Here is a 17,448-nt window from a genome sequence, read left to right as displayed (position 1 = left end):
TTAAGTTGTGGTGGGCTGACCCTGGCACACATCAATGCTGATTTATCACTCCCCTTCTCAGCTGGGCAGGGTGACACCAGACAGCCATTACTGTCATGGGCAAAACAAGTTTGATTGGGGGAAATTACCTGAATTTATTGCAAATCAAACCAGAGTAGGATAACGAGAAGTAAACCCAAATCTTAAAAACACCGTCCCCTGATCCCTCCTTTCCAGGCCCAACTTTACCCCCAGTTTTCTCTCCCTCCTCCCCTCAGGGGGCTGTGCTCAGTTCATCACGTTGTCTAACTGCTCCTTTCTTCTCAGGGTGAAGACTCCTCACACTCCTCCTCTGCTCCAGCATATGGTTCCTCCCATGGAAGGCAATCTTGGGCTGCTGCTCTTCACAAATTGCTCCAGCACGGATCCCTTCCATGCAGTGCAATCCTTCAGGAACAGGCTGCTCCAGTGTGGAATCCCTGTGACATACCAAGTCCTGCCAGCAAAACCTTCTCCAGCATGGGCTCTTCTCTCCACAGGGCCACAGGTCTCTGCTAAGAGCCCGCTCCAACATAGGCTTTCCACAGGGTCACAGTCTCCTCTGGGCATCCACCTGCTGTGGCATGAGACCTTCCAGGGGCTGCAATGGATATCTGCTCCACAATGGACCTTCATGGGCTACAGGGTCAGTTGCTTCAATGTGGGCTGCAAGAGAATCTCTGTTTTGGCACCTGGAGCACCTCCTCCCCCTCCTTCTTTACTGACTTTGGTGTCTGCAGGGCGGTTTTGCATATTTTAATTCTTCTCTCTGCTGTTGTTCTTCCATTTCTCCCCCCCACTCCTCAAATACTGTATCCCAGGATTGCTACCACTGTTGCTGATGGGCTCAGCCTTGACGACTGGCAGGTCCACCTTGGAGCTGGCTGGTATTGGCTTTGTCAGACATGGAGGAAGCTTCTGGCAGCTTCTCACCACACAAGACACTCCTGTAGCCCTCCCACAGCTAAATCCTTGCCACACAAACTCAAGACACAGGTGCTGGGATCTTGACATAAATGGCTCTTTCAATGGCTCTCAGCTACTTGTTGCAGCTCTCCACTCCATGGCATTGCCACTTGGTGAACAGTAAAAGCCTTGCTCTGAAACACAGCACAAAGTGATTAAAATCTGAGTTGTACAGCTTGTGCTGCATATGTTCTTCCATCAGTACTTTGGGACAGATATTAATGCAGAACAAAGGACACCAGTCTGAAATGAATGCATACCTCAATCAGTTGTCACAATGCTGGGGAATATGCTGGTTTTTCCATGCTACAGGAGAGATCTGTAGGTGGTTTCTGCTTCAGGTTCACTGCAGCATTTCTGGGTGGGAGACCAGATCTCTGTGGAATCACAAGCCCACCCATGCTGTGCATTAATTGTGTTTCTATAGTAACTTCTTACAACTTATTCACATCTTGCTGTGTAACAGATGGGAACACGTGATATACGATACATAACCAGGCAGTGTGACAGCAGACAATATTGAGGAGCTGTTTCTAACATAAAATTGGTATCTATACACTACAGATACATTAAAATTATAACAAAATAATGGAAAAGAATGAAAAGTGGTTGGAAGAAAGGGAAGAGAGGAAAGACTATTTCAATGTTCTTTGTTCTGAATCTTCTTTCCCCACAGGTGTGACCCGGCTAGCCTCCATCGTCATTGTGTTTTCATAGGTTAGCATGTTTTATTTTGTTTCATTCAAAAAAAAGCCCTTCAGGCATCAGAGTTAAGGAATCATATACACAGGAATGTTGCAATTGACAATCAATATTTTTTTCAATAGTATTCACTGATGCCATCTGCTGGAATCATGCATTTGTCATTGAAATCCTCTTCTCATTCCAGGTGGAAATTCCAAACAATGCTCTGTGTGTGTGACTTCCTTTGTTGAAGATTCAATTTAAACCAAATAAATTTTGCCAGAGGAATTCTAGTTAATCATTGGTGAAGAGTAAGTATTGCTCAAAATATTTTACCTTGTCTTCATTCAGAAATTGACAAAAACAGCAAATACATGTCTGCTATTCATCTCCCTCCCCCAGAGAGTCAATTTACCTATCTTCATATAATATATATAGATTAAGAGAAAGGATCTTTGATTCATTTGGTCTGTAACACCTATTTCAGGATACATCTTTGTGGTGAGGTGTTTCTCCCAGGATTGGAAGTCTTTGGTGGGAGAAAGCCAGAACAGTCTATGCAATGTGTAAATCTAAATAAATCTTGTAGGATTTAAGTAATATATGAGCTCTGCAGAGAGGTGAATGTCTCTTTGTGCATATAAAGTCACTACTCAGGACTGCAAGACCTGAGCAGTGTTATTACTATATTTTAAGGCAGTAAAAGTCAAGTGAAACTTCCTGTGTAAGCAACAGAGCCCAGACTGAAATAAGAATTAAATAATGAAGCTCTCAGAACAACCCTTGAAAGCAGTCAATTCAGTTTTCATTGCACCAGGTTTTATGAAGCATAGGCATCCTGGCAGCATGGGCAAGCACATGCTTATGGGGAGTATTTATGGCACTGAGGCACTTGTAAGGAGGAACAAGGCTCTGTTATTACCTATGTTTTCACAACCACCTTAGCTATATATTGACTTTATTGCATATGAGTTGCTGACCTGCTATAAGCAGAAGAATCAAGCTCTTAGAGAGAATAAAGCAAAGCTTTCAGCAAACTTTTAATTTGTTTCAATATTTCATAAAGATCAGAAGCTCTAGTTCATAAATCATTCTGAAGCGTCATCAAAGTGGTTTGGAACAATGGGGAAGATCCAGAAATGGAGAAAAAACAAGTGGGTGGGAAAATCACTGAAAATGAGGAGCCTGAAGAGTTAACATTTCAGAGCTGAGATGGTGAGACTGAGTGTGTGCTTCAGGCCCACCCAGACTCCAAAATATGATGGATATATTTAAACCACCATGAAAGCAGGAAATGAATAATAAGGTCATTTTACTGTGGCAATGAGCCCAATCTTGAATCTTTGAATCTTCACAGCACAGACTTCAGCATGGGATTCTGCCTCAAGGTATCTATATTTCCATTTAGGTACCAAAAGATTTTCTCAGACAGTGACACAGTCGACCTACTTTCCAGTACTGACCAACTCACTGGGTGCCTTAATTCGGTAGACGCTGTCCTACTTGTCCTGCACATTCCCTGGAGCCTCCTGGGTTCAGCATGTGCCTGCTGACAGCAGAGCAGGAGTCCAGGGGCAGAGGAGCTAGAGCAGCTTGATGTTTGTATCAGTGGTTTCTCTGCCTGTCTCTGTGCAGGTGAAGTTGGGTCTGGCTGTTGGAGGTGCTATAGGAAATGCCCTACCTCAGACACACCAGGACTCTGCACACAACCACGCGAGCACAATGGATGGGAATGCCAGGGGAATGCCAGTGAGGCTCCTGTGCCACCTAAACTATGTGTTGCCCCTGCAAACAGATGTGCAGGCAGCACATCTGTTTGCATCACCCAGATTTCATGTGCCTGCCTTGAAGAGGCAATTTCCTCCCGTGCAGCCTCTCCTGACATACAAACTGCTGCACCTCAGTAGCAAACCATGTGCATTGCACTGGCTAAATAGCGGGGACAAGATGGAAAACCAGTCTTGACTACTCCACTGTAGGCACTTCATCCTTTCCTCTTCTTCACAAAATCTTCACTTAAAACTCACTTTCTCTTGAACTTTGGGATAAAGTAGAAATTGAGCTTTATCCAACCTTGTCTGCCCACCCAGATTTGATTTATAATGACAGAATGACACTTGTTCACATTAATTTTCAATCTGTTCTAACAGATTAATATTTAAAGTATGCCATTAATAAAATTAACAATTTAATTCAAATTTTTGTTTTGGGTTTCCATGTGTAGTAACAGAACTGCCTATGACTGTGAAAGAAGACAAAAGCTATCCTTTTTCTGACTAAAATATCTCAAACATCAAAGTGTCATGGTACATTCTTAAAAGCTATTTGATCTTTTCAAAACTACTATTTTTTTCTTTAATTTGTACATCCTGATGGCCCTGTCCTCCTCTGATAAGTTGCAAAAAATGCAAGACAGATTGTTAAAAAGAAATAAAGGAAAAATTATGCAAATAGAGATTACAGAATCACAGAACCTAAGAGAAATTGAGGTTGGAAGGCACCCCTGGAGATCTAATCCAAAATATGAACTCAGGTTGGAGCAACTAGCAGGTTTTCCAGGATCATGTCCATCATGGTTTTGAGTATATTTCAAGAATGAAGATGTCACAACATCTCTGGGTTGCCTCTTCCAGTGTTTGACAATTATATAGTAAAGAGTTTTTATTTTGCTTACATTTAAACAGAATTTCCTGTATTTAAATTTGTGCTCCTGTCCTGGCATTGAGCATGACAACGAAAAGTCTGTCTCTCTCCTTTGCTCCTCCACAACAGGAATTGAAACACATTGTTAAGATCCTCACTGAGCCTTCTCTTCTCCAGGATGATCTGTCCCAGCTTTCTCATCCTCCTCCCGCGTGTCAGGTGCTTCTGGCCCTGAAGGATCTTCATGGACACCTTCCTTAGTGACACCTCCGAATGTACGTCTGTCCTATGCTGGGGAGCCCTGATACGGACCCAGCACTCCAGATGTGCCTCTCCAGGGCCGAGCAGAGATGAATGATCACTTCTCATGACCTTGTGGAAACACTCATCCTACCTCAGCCCAGGAAGTTTTGCTGGTTTTTACTGCAAAGGCACGTTGCTGGCTATGAACCTATTAGCTCTCCACAAGGACTCTCAAGTCCTTCAGAGCTGCCTTCCAGTGGGTGGGTCCCCAGTGTGTACTGGTACACAGCAGGATTCATCCATACAGGGAAAGGGACTGGCATTTTCCTTTGTTGAACCATGAGAAGTCCTTGTTAGCCCATCTCTCCAGCCTGCTAAAGTACCCCTGAATGGCAACACAACCAACTGATGCATCCTCCTCACTGTTTTGTGTCTTTTGCAAACTCTGTCCCCTTGTCCAGGTCATTGTTGAAGACACTAGACAGTGCTGGATCCAGTACCATCCCTTGGATTACTTCACTAATGACTGGCCTCCAAGCTGGCCTGTTAGCCTCTCAACCTCCGAGCAGCTCAGTTTTCAGTCCACCTTACTGTTCATTTATCTAGCTCATATTTCATCAGATTTTCTATGGGACCTTTTGGGAGACAGTGTCAAAAGACTTTCTTAAGTTGAGATAAACAGCATCCACTGCTCACCCTTCATCTACCAAAGCAGTCAAGTCATTCAAGAAGGCTATCAAGTTAAAAACATGCTGACTGCTCCCAGTCATCTATTTGTCCTCTATATATGTTTGGAAATGGTTTACAGGATTATTTGATCTGTCACCTTTCCAAGTTCCAAGGCGAAACTGACAGATCTGAGCTTCCCCAGATCCTCTTTCTCGACCTTCCAAACACAGAAAGTGACATTTTCTTTTTTTCAGTCTCAGAAGTTTCCCCTTATTTGACACAGCAAAGTTTCTTAGCATATAAAATATCTGAGGAGTTGAAAAGATTTGTGGGGCTTTTTTGCCTCTAATGTCTGTAATTCTTTATAATTATTTTCATGGCTATTTGCTTAATTTTGAATTAAAATAAAAGAAAAGAAAATCAGAACAAACAGCTGTGCCTAGACAAATATTGTTCAGATAATTGCTCACCATGAAGAACTGAAAGGAGAATAGCTTTTGTGCTGTGCTAAACATTTTTACTCTGTTTTTACTGGGATCTGTTTAACAAGCAAATATTTAAAAAACCCTAAAGTTAGCTTTACAACATAATTTTTTTGACAGAACACAATGATGAATAAAATAATTTCATTTCATGTCCCTCAGAGCTAGTATGTAATCAATGACAAATGAAACACAGGGGCAGGAACTGAAGGTGAACTCTGAAAATCCCAAGTGCAGTTCAATTGTCTGCAATGCAGGGAAGTTTTTTAAGGTCATTATCAGCCTGATAGCAGCAGAGAACATTCCCTTGTACCTTTTATCAGCGAACAACTGAGCAACAAACACTTCAGTCTTAGAAATCCTAACAGGAGATAATCTAACTCAGAGACAGATCTTTCGAAAGGTAGTCTTTATGTTATCTTCCTACTTGAAATACAAGATAAAATGGATCAGGCAGGACTGGCTGTGATGATACAGAGGATGATGCATTTTAAAACAGGGACTTTCAAACTGTTGCAGAAATCTGTATTATTCAGCATTTTCAGTGTTTAGTGTTTTACAATAAATGTGTGCCCTTAGGATAGTTCTAAAATACTGTGCATTATTCATTGTTTGTCCAGGATAAAAACACTTGGTTTTTCTGCTCTGAACAAAGGTTGTTCAGGAGCCACACTGTAATATCAACAAAGGTAATCTCAGGTCAACACATGAATAATGGAACAGAAAGTAAAGTTAGACACCTTCCTATCTGCATAAATCTATAAAAAGTACTTCAGTATGATAGATGGTGGTGATGGTGGACTGAATGTAGAACTGTCTCTGCATTCAAACACATAGATGCCTTACATTATTTATCAAAAGAGAGTCTCTTAATTCTAAAAACAAGGCTGCACCAAAACATACTCATGGTTTCACCTACTCTCTCTTATTATTCCATTCATTAGAAATCTATAATATCAACACCTTCTGAAAGGTCAAACAAGATGATTTCTTCATTGGTATGAGTAGTATTTCAGTGTTACTCATTCTGCAGCCTAAAAATGTACCAAAACCAAGGACCAAAATACCCATCACATGTAAGATAAAATGCTGTAATGCTGGTTGTGCACACTAGTTGAAAATTAATTTTTTATTTAATGCCTTCGTTTATAATTTGAAACTCACTAATAAAAGCAAAGGTGAAAGTAGTGCAAGTATTTCCTACAAGACACCCCTCCCTCCTTGAAAAAGCTAGGAACACCCAAAAATGTTCTGGGAATTTTCTCTGCACCTTAACCCAGAGTTTTAGGGATTGCAACCAGCCCTACACTTCCTAGAAGCACAGTGTAATTGTAATGTGTGTAATGGTACTATTTTAAAACCTCACTGCAAGTCAAGACAGAAAACTGAAGAGTTCAATGCGAAAAAGGAAAATGTTCTACTCTTTCAAGGTTAAACATTTTTTCAATGCTCCCTGCCATTTGCTGTCTTCTCTCCATCTGTGTTTTATTCCTGTATTATTTTTCAGCTCTGTTCCGTGTGCACTGATAATAGCATTGTGTAACTGAATGAAATGATGCCTTTCAGAAGCTGACATTTTAGTTACTTTTGCTTTGTTTCTGCTACCACACAGAGAAAGGGGCAAGGGAATGACAATGGAGGAATTGGAGAGTAAATAATCTCGTTTGTAAAGGTTCACCAAGCAGCACAGCACAAAGGAATTAACAAAATGTTCATGGCAGCTCTTTAGCTCTTTAATCACTTCTCTAACATGTGGGAGACTTTCACTGCAAGGGAAAAGGTATCTCAAGAGAGGAGTTCACTTTTACTAGAGGTATTTTTGCCCTTATTGATAGCACTATTAAAGGTAACAGCTGTCCTTGGATTTTATTTCCTCTCAACAATTAATGTCTCTTATATACTCCCAGGGCCCACACCTCTGTTACAAGAGCCTCCACACTGACTGCCTGGAGCAAATCTACCATATACTCCTTCAGAGACCCTTTGGCATTTAAAAAATGCCCCCAGGGTTTGTGGCATCAATTACAAGTCACTGGTGACCTTGGTCCTAACTCGTATTTCCCCCATCATATCCTGTGATGGCCTCATAAAATTCCAGGTAACGAGCTGCTCCTGCTGCAGTCTCTCAGCACCCACAATGACCCTGATGGTCCCTGTGTGACAATACACATGAAACTGAGAAAAGGAAGAGAGAAGATCTGGGTGCTTCAAACAGCTCCAGGCACTGGACAAAGCACCATCTGCCATTCTGCAGTGACAGATGCATAGAACAACCAAGGAATCGTGCCACCAAAACTGACACCAGCCACAATTTTAGGATCCAGCATTTCCCCATGCTTTGGGAGTGTGGCCAAGGGTTATCCAAGCCCTACTAGGCAGGGAATTTATTTGCTAAGGAAGTGGCATAAGCAATAAAACAAGACTTCAGATACAGCCTGTAAAGCTTTAATGTTTTTACATCAATCAGCAGCAGTTGGATGAACAAGGAGAGTTCACGCTGTACCTATTCAAAGGAAGCAGAGCTGTGACCGCAGCGTGACATCCCTGTGGACCTCCAGGGTTCAAGGTAGCTTTGCCACATCTGATCCCTCCCCACATGACTCTGCTGCCCAGAAAAGATCCAGCTACCCAGGAACTTTTTGCTGTCTTGCTTTACAACACAAACAATATTAAACTTAAATCACTGGAGGCATTTGAAGTAAGAAAAAAAATCAAGAGATGAGAGGAAACTAAACCTAATTTTTTTTAAAATGGCATATATAGATGAAACTATACACAATTTGAATGCAAAAGAGTTATTGAATGCTGCACTTATCAGTATTTATTGTGATGGGGAAAAGCATTAATGCCATAAATCTTAAAAATCACCATATATAGCCACTCAGAATCCAACTCTTTTTTCACTCTGACAGTCACTGAGAGGTTACATCAGACTAAAGTGCTCTTTGCCACATCAGACAAATGTTCTCTGACACTTTTGTTACAAAACACTTATTAAAAGGGAAGGAGTCCCTCAGCTTCACTTTTCAATGCTAGGTGATCCTTGATGAGATAGAGTTTCTCAGGTGTATAGGATGAAGTAGGAGCTGTGAGACTATGAAATCCAAAAGGGACACAGACCCAAAAGTGTGGCTTGTGATGTCAAAAGTGTTTTAACTGAAACATTTCTCACATTTTTGCTACCATTTCCCCTCTGTGAATCAGTTCTGCACCTTGGATAAGAAAGCAGACAAATAAAGAAACGTCCTCCTATTGCTGACTAGTGTAAAATTGGCCCTCAGCTCTCTAAAATCAGCTCCACCGAACATGAGAGAAATGTTGTCCCAGAACAGAATTGTCCAAAAAGAGCTGAGATCATACACTGAATGTGTCTCCCATCCTTCATACCTACAAAGAAGTCTGTAGTCTTCTTTGGGGGTATAAAACTCCTCTGCTCTGATTTCCTGGGATCTTTTAGTACCACTTGTTTAAATCAGTTTTGGGCACATAGACAAGATGGTAAACAACATGGTGCTAACAAATAGCTTTAAAAGCATGAAGAATATAAGAGATACATTTAATATGAAAATACAAAGAAATAATTTCATCCTTCCCACACATCACTCTTCATCTGTAGATCTGAAAGCTGTTACTAATGACTTTTTTAACGCAAAACCTTTTTTTAAATTCAAGCATTCATTTCTTATATCACAATTAAAATGAGTATTCAAACAAGATCCTTGGGAAAAAGAGCTGTTTGAAAGGAAATATGTATTATAGTATATATTTTTAATCAGTATTCATAATTATATTCTCTAATGAAGACACAGCTTCCAAGAGGCAATTTTTATCTATGCACACTTTTGAGTTTTTAGGTTTGTATTTTCTGTCAATAGCCCTAAAAACTATGACACCAATAACAAAGATTGCATTGCATAAGAAAACAGAGCCTTTGATAATAGCCAGTTTTAATTTAGGATGTGACACATTAAGCACTTACATGAAATGAGCACAAGCAACAGAGAGCAGGAGATTATTATAGCCCTGTGCAATGTATGGTAACTTCAGGTATAGAATTAATGCCATCAGAAGGACAGCCCAGAAACTTCTGCTGCACATCTGGGTCTGAGGAAGAAGTGGAAATTTCTGACCTTTCTAAAGAAGCATATGCACTTGGGCCCATCTTTAACTGTTCATGAAAGTTAAAACAGTGCTTGTTGATTTTTACTGCTTCATCCTTGCAGTTACAATCACCAGTTCACACGTAGTAAAAATGAGATTCACTGTTTTCTGTTTGATACTGAAAGGTGCTGTATAAGGAGGTAAGTCCTTTACACCAGAGGGATGTAGAGGAACAGGAGGCAGGAGGACACAGCAGGTTGTAAAACTGATTTTCACCCAGATAAATGAGAAACAAAAGCTACAACAGCTACTTAAGCAGACTGTATTAGACCTTCACCACCCTTCCAGCCCAGAGGACTCCCAAGTGCAAAGCAAAATCTGGTGATCTGGTGCTCTGTGCCACAGCTCACCAGGAGCGAGGTGTGAGAAGAAGGCTGAAAAGACCTAGGGCTGTGTAGGAACACATGCCCTTGACAAATGCAACCAGCATATTTCAAAGCCATCAGGGACTTAGGCTGAGGCCTGTCCACTTTATGCTACCTTTCCAACTTCCACCTGTTTGTCAACTGATTTACTGGGACAAATGTTTTGCCCTCAGGTGAAATGCCTCTCGTGCTTGTTGCTTCACTATTTAGTACATGGGCAAAACAGTTTCATCATTCATAATAAATTTGAAAAAAAAGGAAGCCAATGGACAGCTGCCTAAGCCACCTGAATTCTAAGCACAGACACGAAAGCAAGGTCTAATTATATCCTATTTCCTTTCTAGAGTTTCTGGAAATGTGATGATGTTTCAGGCAGCAAAGGGCTGCAAATAGTTTTATATAAGCATACAAATAGTTTTATATAAGCAACACACACATCCATACTTTTCAATCACTCTTTCTCAAGTAGCTTCATCATATCCCCTCAGTCCTGTATTTTCTATTAAGATTTTTAATTCATTAAGAAGGTCTCACCTCCCATTTTGGTGAAGCTCTTTTTCCATTGATGTAACAGCTATGAAGAGCAAGCACTATATGCTGTGAAATCTAAGTGAGAAAAGCCTCTTACTGGTTATTTGATATTATGCAATAATATCTATCCAGACCTCACACTATTGAGACAGCAGAACATTTGATTTGAGATATAATAACAATCAGAGAGAGTATTTGTTTCAAGAATTTCAAAGAGCCCATGTGCTAACACATAGTAGGCTTATTATCACTCTTGACAGTCTCCAGGTGAGCATGAGAAGTCTTGCTTCTAAAATTAGAAGTCTCCAGAATCTTAACAAGTGGAAACACACTGATTTGTGGGCCATTATTTTGGTCATGCTGCTACACACCTTTCCAGCCAAGCAGACTGAAGTTCAATTCCCATATGTCTTATTCAAGGCACAGCTATGTCATTCACCAGTGCAGATCAGGGAAGCAGCATGCAGATGAAGCTGCTGTAGTGCATATTTAGTGAGGAACATCTTCTTCTGTGGCCTTTGTCATATGTTCTTGCATGGGGAAAATAATTTCTGTGCTTGGTCTAGTATTGTAATTCCTGTTAAGCAACTATAAATGCTTCATTAAGGTTTATTTCCCAATCACCTGTGACCCTATTCAAAATTGCTCTAAATCAAGCCATGCTATTAGAAAAGGCACTTGTGCAAAATGTTGTAAATCATCATCTTTTTGCATCCCTCTTTGCACTGGTGAAAATGATGGAGAGGCAAGCAGCCACTGAAAACTGCTCTGAATGCTTGAGTCCATTCGAGGGGACAAGGAATTACTGTCTTATTTACTCAGACTTTGGCAACCAATTTCTACCTTTTGGTTCTCCTGCCAGAAAAATCAGTACAATTAGATTCAAGTGCACAGCAAACAGTTTGAGGAAGACATCTGAACAGTGTGTAAACATCTGAAGGATGGTGAACAAGAGTAGATCAAGATGGTGCCTCACTCCACAAAGAGATGAAAGGTGTTTTCAAAATGCATTTTGCATTTCCTCCATTATTCCCCAAGGATGAATCTGCATCTGGCTTGTTTTGAACTATTGTTTTGCAGTTATCTAACTACTCCCCTTGTCACTTCTGACAGATGCCAAAGTAGCTCCACCTTCACCTCCCATTCAGTCTATCCACCTCAGCCCAACCAACAGAAACCGGCAGAGGTCAGTTCGTACATCTCAAAAGTCAGAAGCTGTCAGAGTCCTGCCTGAAATCTCATTGCTGGAATAAGATGCTCTTGGACAAAAGACTCTGCTAAGAAATGCAAACTTTTAAAAGGTAAAATCCATTCCAGACACTGGAAACAACAGAGACTATTTAAGAATGTAATTTCTATGCATTCCTGTGATCCTGGCCTTCAGTGAATGGAAACAGGATTTTCTTGGATCAAAATTAAAGAAATGGATGAGCTCTGATTAGTACAAAATGATGTAATTGTGGATATTCACAATTTATGTAAAAATAATTTTCAATATCAGGAGAAAAAGGAAGTGTCAGCTCTTAGTAACAACTTCCTCTTTTATCTCTGCTAATGTAGCATATGGTATCTTAGGAAAAGGAATTTGAAAAATCACATGTTTAACAAAACTTGTCACAACTGAGCAAATAGTTGATCTTTGAGTGTTACCAAAGTGTAAGTAAATGTAATGCAGCAGCTGAAGAACACTCATTCTTGGTACATTTTGAAAAAGCAGGCAAGAGTCAAGCAGAAAGGTGCAAAATGCCCTGTCTTGCCATCATACCAAATAATTTGAATATGTTAATTTGAAATTTTCTGAAAGTTTCCCTTGTCCTTCATTGTTGATAGGCCATTAATTGAAGAAATGAGAAGAAGCAGAAAAGTTGGGTAAATAAAGCTGTGTTAACTGCTCTGAGAGTTGCCTTCTCTTCCAAAATACAGTGTGACAATATTCTGCTTTCAAGTGTGTCAAAATGCCCAAAGGAAAACTATTTGCTATTAATATAATCAAACAATAAATTACCATTTGCAATCCCAAATGATTTTCCCAGACATTCATTTCAAGCATGTTTCCTTGGAAACTGAGAAATGAAGAAACCAAATTAATCCAAACTGCTCTTTCATATCATTCTCTGTCAATGAGAGAAAATTCCTTCTCATTAAAAGTTGTGCTATAAAATTTCTGTTATGTGTAGCTTCCAAATATTTGTTAAGACATAAAAATTGGTGTCTTTAAGGCCAAATGATGCACAGGTCAAGTTTTTAAAAATCCAGCTTCCTACTCTAAAATATCCTGAGTTTTAGAGAGCTTCCACACAAATCACATGATCTTTACAAGTGTGCAGGCCAGTTCATTAAATGACAGACCAGGTCTCAGCCCCGAAGCCAGCATGAATGCACATCTTGTGAGTAATCACTTCAGGCTGGAAATTCAGCTTTCAGCATCCTTGTAGGAACAGAGGTATTCTAATTTGCTTGCAAGGGACTTAAGTATGGTTATTTACTATTATGAAGAACTGCCACTGTTATTAGACCAATCATAGAAAATAAGGCCAAAAGAGTTCAGATACACTCCATTTCCTTCCTCTTCCATGCAGTGACCTTTCTTGCACAAATTCTAGCTCAATATTTCCTCCACATCAGCCTGTATCCTCTATAATGTCCTTCAACTTTCCACTTCATACCCTGGTTCCCACCTTCAGCAACCCAATACTTTCCCAGTACATCCCTCATAATATCTTCACCATCATCTTCCTTCCTGCTTTCATGGGAGTGAGGGGAACTCGAGTGACACAAAATTAATGCTGGCCCTTTCCATTCACTGTCAAACACATCACAACCTGACTATTTCCTATTTTTGTCTGCTTCTGGTATTTGTCAAATACAGGACACAGAGATGTAGGATATCATGGGTTCTGCTTTTTAATAAAGTCAAGTATTTCAAAGGGTAATGGATGAATACAGCATAATGCAGTCATGGCTCCCTCCTTCTACACCCAAAAGGACAGATGGGATAGAGTTGCCTTCTACAGGAGGTCAGTGGTTCTCAAAACTGTTTTCTACAAAAATGAGAAAATCAGATTTTTTCTAACCTGTGGCTTTAAGAGATATCCTAATTAAATGTAATTACAAAATCTAGCTGACCTGAAGACAAAGAGGCTCATCCAGTCATTCCAAATCACAATTATCACTCTTATCCTCTTTTTCCCTTGAATGTTAGAAATTTTGTCCCAGCACTCACAATCACCATCAGTCCCATAGTGGCTCAGTTGCATTGGTTAGTGTACTCTAGGGAATCAGCCAAGATTTAATTTATTGCCCTCTAGGAGATGAATATTGTGTAACCTTTAAATTAGGTTACTGTATAACCTTTAAATTCTTGTTTCCCAGTGGCTTTTGAAAGTTGTGTGTAGAGATTTAATTGATCTTCTCATGAAACTTTACACCCTACAAAATTCCAAGATGTTTTCCAAGAGCTTAGTCTCAATCTATAAGATGGCACAGCCTGAAAAGACATTATAGGTGCTCAAGGTAATTACAGTGTTTTTGCTCTATCTCCTCAGAGTGCCCTTCCTTTTCTAATGAATTGTTATAAAAGTCAAAATCCAAAATGAAGATTCTGATTTTTCTTATAATGTAATCCCCCAGACACACGTCTGGGTAGATGAGATGCCTCCAGATGAAGACAAACAAGTGACATCATGTGCAGAGTAAAGGAATACAATGAGGAACACAGCAAAGCTGGTTAATTGGGAAAAGGGAGTGGAAAATGTGAACCCATAGTAAGGGGAATACTGGTTCTCAGGTATAAATATTTATATGCAGTTTTCCTACAGAACACCAAAGATGAGATTTTAGGGAAGGCTAAAGCAGTGAGTGTAGAAAACACTGTCTGTTGCCTCCTCACTCTGAACACTCTGACATCAACCCAGAGCATTGAAGAGGCTGCTCTGCAGAATGCTGAGACCACTAAAAGGCAGGCAGAGGTCTATTACCCCACTCTCCCCTAATGGCTCTGTGCTGCCTGGCAGTAATGCACAGCACAGATGGTGTATGGATGATATAGAGACAACACCTAATCTTTCACCAGCCTGCCCCTGCTAGATACATCTTTGTTGGATAAAAAATTACCATTTGGTATTACTGAGAGTCACAGTAATTTAGCTCCCACAGAGGTGTCTAACTGTAATATAAATATGCTTTACTATAGACAACAAAATAACATGAGTTATATATGGTCCAGTTTTCACCTGGAACCAACCCTAAGTAATGTGAGGTTTATATGACTACTTACTTCATTATTCTGTCCTTTTGTCTGTCACTGCATGTCCCTCACAGATTTTGAAGCCTTTGCCAGTTTGACAAGTCAAGTGGAGATTTGGATACAAATCTCAAAGACACTACATTTTCTGAAATTTCATGAGAATTCAAGGAGTAGAAGAGACACCCCAATTAGTCTCTTGACTAATGTCACCACTAATTTCACAGTTTTACTTGAGTGTCTTATGAATTTGGAAAGAGTAATGACACATCTCTTGACTGGTGGCTCTGCACACAGATGTCAGCCAGGCATACAGGCAGGAGGAAAAAACTACAGGTGACTTGGCCAAGAGGGTCAGATCCAGAGGACTCAGTGGAAATAAACAGGGAGAATGAACATCCCTCCCTAGGCAACCAGGCCTCATCAGCTATGCTGCTTAAGCAACAGTGTGTTCCCTGTGGGAAAAAGACACCAACCTGCTTTTACAGCCCATCTGCCTAAAGCTGAGTAGAACTTTATATATATATCTTAGTATTAACAGCTGATAAATTTTTTATTTCTGAAGCAAACGCATTCACCTTTATAGCAACCTTCTCATACCTGTCTGTATTCCTACCTCTATTCCTGGTATTATTACAAATAATCTAAAGCAACATGAATGGGTTTAAGTCTTTCTCGGCTTACTCATTTCACACATACTGTTACCTTTTAAGCTACCCGAGATCTCAGACTTAAAACCCCATCCTTCAGCAGCTCCTCGGCGAGCAGATAATGGAGCGCTGTTCTCCTCGGGATGCCTCTCAGCAGCGGCACCGCGTTCCTGCTCCTCCCGATCAAAGCGCAGAGCACTCACCGCAGCTTCTCTGTTTTTTTGGACTTCACTCAACCCTTTCCGCCTTATTTTAGACCCGCACCCCATCCAGAATTTCAGATTAAGACCTCCTTGCTGACAGATACTACCAGCATTGCCGTTTCCCCTGGAAGTCCCGATTTTACACCCTCTTTTCTATTTCGCACACCGAGCATCTCTCCTCACTAGCGGGGTTATCCGACCCAGCACACTTGCTGCGGGGAGCGTCGCTGGGATCGTGTGACACAGAGGGAACCCGCCCGGCCTGCAGCCGCTCCCGGCGCTGCCAGCCGGGCTCCACAGCCCCGCCGCCGGGCTCCTGCCACCTCCTCCCGAGAGTGCGGCGTGATCCCGGCCAGCTCTGCCAGGAAAGCTGCCTAGCTTTCCTGCCGCGACGCCCAGGTCGCTCCATGCCTCCCCGAGGGGTAGAAGGCGGCCGCGCCTGCCGTGCCCGCCCGCTCCCGGCACGGCACAGCCCGGCACGGCACAGCACAGCCCGGCCCACCGCCCCCCTCGCCTCTCGGGGCGTCCCGGCGGGGAGGAGCCCAGGGAGCTCCGGGCGGGGCGGCGCGATCTCGCCGCTGGCTGGGACTGCCCGGAGCCGCCTCCGCTGTCCCCATCTTCCCCCGCTCCCCCGCGGCGGCGGCGGCGGCGGCAGGACCAGGTGAGGGCGGGGCGGTGCCCGGCTCCGCCGGGGGAGGGCCCAGGCGGTGGCGGCGGCTCCCGGTGGCGAAGGAGGGGCCGGGCGGGGGGAGCTCGGGCGGAGGGAGGCCGGGCTCAACTTGACAGGAGGGAGGGAGCGAGGGCAGGAGGCGCCGGTGGCTGCGCTCGCCGGGCGCGGGTGAGTGAGCGGGCGGCGGCGCGGGGAGGGCAGCGGGTGGCGGATGGCGGGCGGGCGCGTCCCGGCGGATGGCGGGCGGGCGGCCGGAGCGGGGAGGCGGCCTCGGCCGCGCCCGGCGGACCGGGAGAGAGGCGGGGACACCGGGCGGTCCCCGGCTCCGCTCCGGGGGCTCGCGGCGGCGGCGGCAGCGGCGGCTCTTCCCTGGCGGCGGCCCGGAGGAAAGTTTCGGGGATGCCGGTGAGGTGGGGGCTCCCCCTGCCTCTCCGCCGGCTCCTGGGAGCCCGGTCACCAGCCGGCGGATGCCCGCCTTGATGCCGCCGTCGCTTAGCGCCCGATGGCAGACAAAGCCGCCTCCCCACCTGCAGCTCCGGCCCCCTCCCCGCCCGAGGCGGCCCCGGGGAGCGCGGGCCGGGCAGGCTGCCCTGCCGGGGACGGGCGTGGGGAGCGACACTGGCTCCTGAGCGCCAGCAAACTTATTTTTAGATGTGCTTCCCATCACAATGCGTCTTAAAAATAGCATGGTTCTTATTTAAGGAGTGGGAAATAAACTGGTTCTGGAGGCCTCGTGGTGGGATTGTTTTTTTTTTTCTTGAGCCTTTTCTTCTTTAGAGAGAAAAAAAAAATGTTTCAGGGGTATAGGCAACTGTGGGCCGGTTAATATCCACAGGTGCACCTATGATGCTTCTACTACGCCTTCATTAAGGTCACCCCTGAAGCGTGTGAACAAAGGTACTCATGGCGTTGTCCTCCGC

General features: G+C 42.9%; 1 long non-coding RNA gene across 1 annotated transcript; it reads right to left on the bottom strand.

Moving 5' to 3' along the window:
- Positions 1 to 216: 216 nt before the first annotated feature.
- On the bottom strand, positions 217 to 16,329 carry LOC143693360 (uncharacterized). Its single transcript, XR_013180944.1, has 3 exons — positions 15,711 to 16,329; positions 1,245 to 1,361; positions 217 to 1,118 (listed from the first exon to the last, which is right to left on the bottom strand). It is a non-coding gene; the product is annotated as an uncharacterized LOC143693360 (long non-coding RNA).
- Positions 16,330 to 17,448: the final 1,119 nt, after the last annotated feature.

Source organism: Agelaius phoeniceus, chromosome 2, assembly GCF_051311805.1.
Source record: "Agelaius phoeniceus isolate bAgePho1 chromosome 2, bAgePho1.hap1, whole genome shotgun sequence".
NCBI classification, from domain to species: Eukaryota; Metazoa; Chordata; class Aves; order Passeriformes; family Icteridae; genus Agelaius; species Agelaius phoeniceus.
The sequence above is the reverse complement of the archived record's forward strand: the minus strand, read 5'-3'. Positions and strand labels throughout refer to the sequence as shown.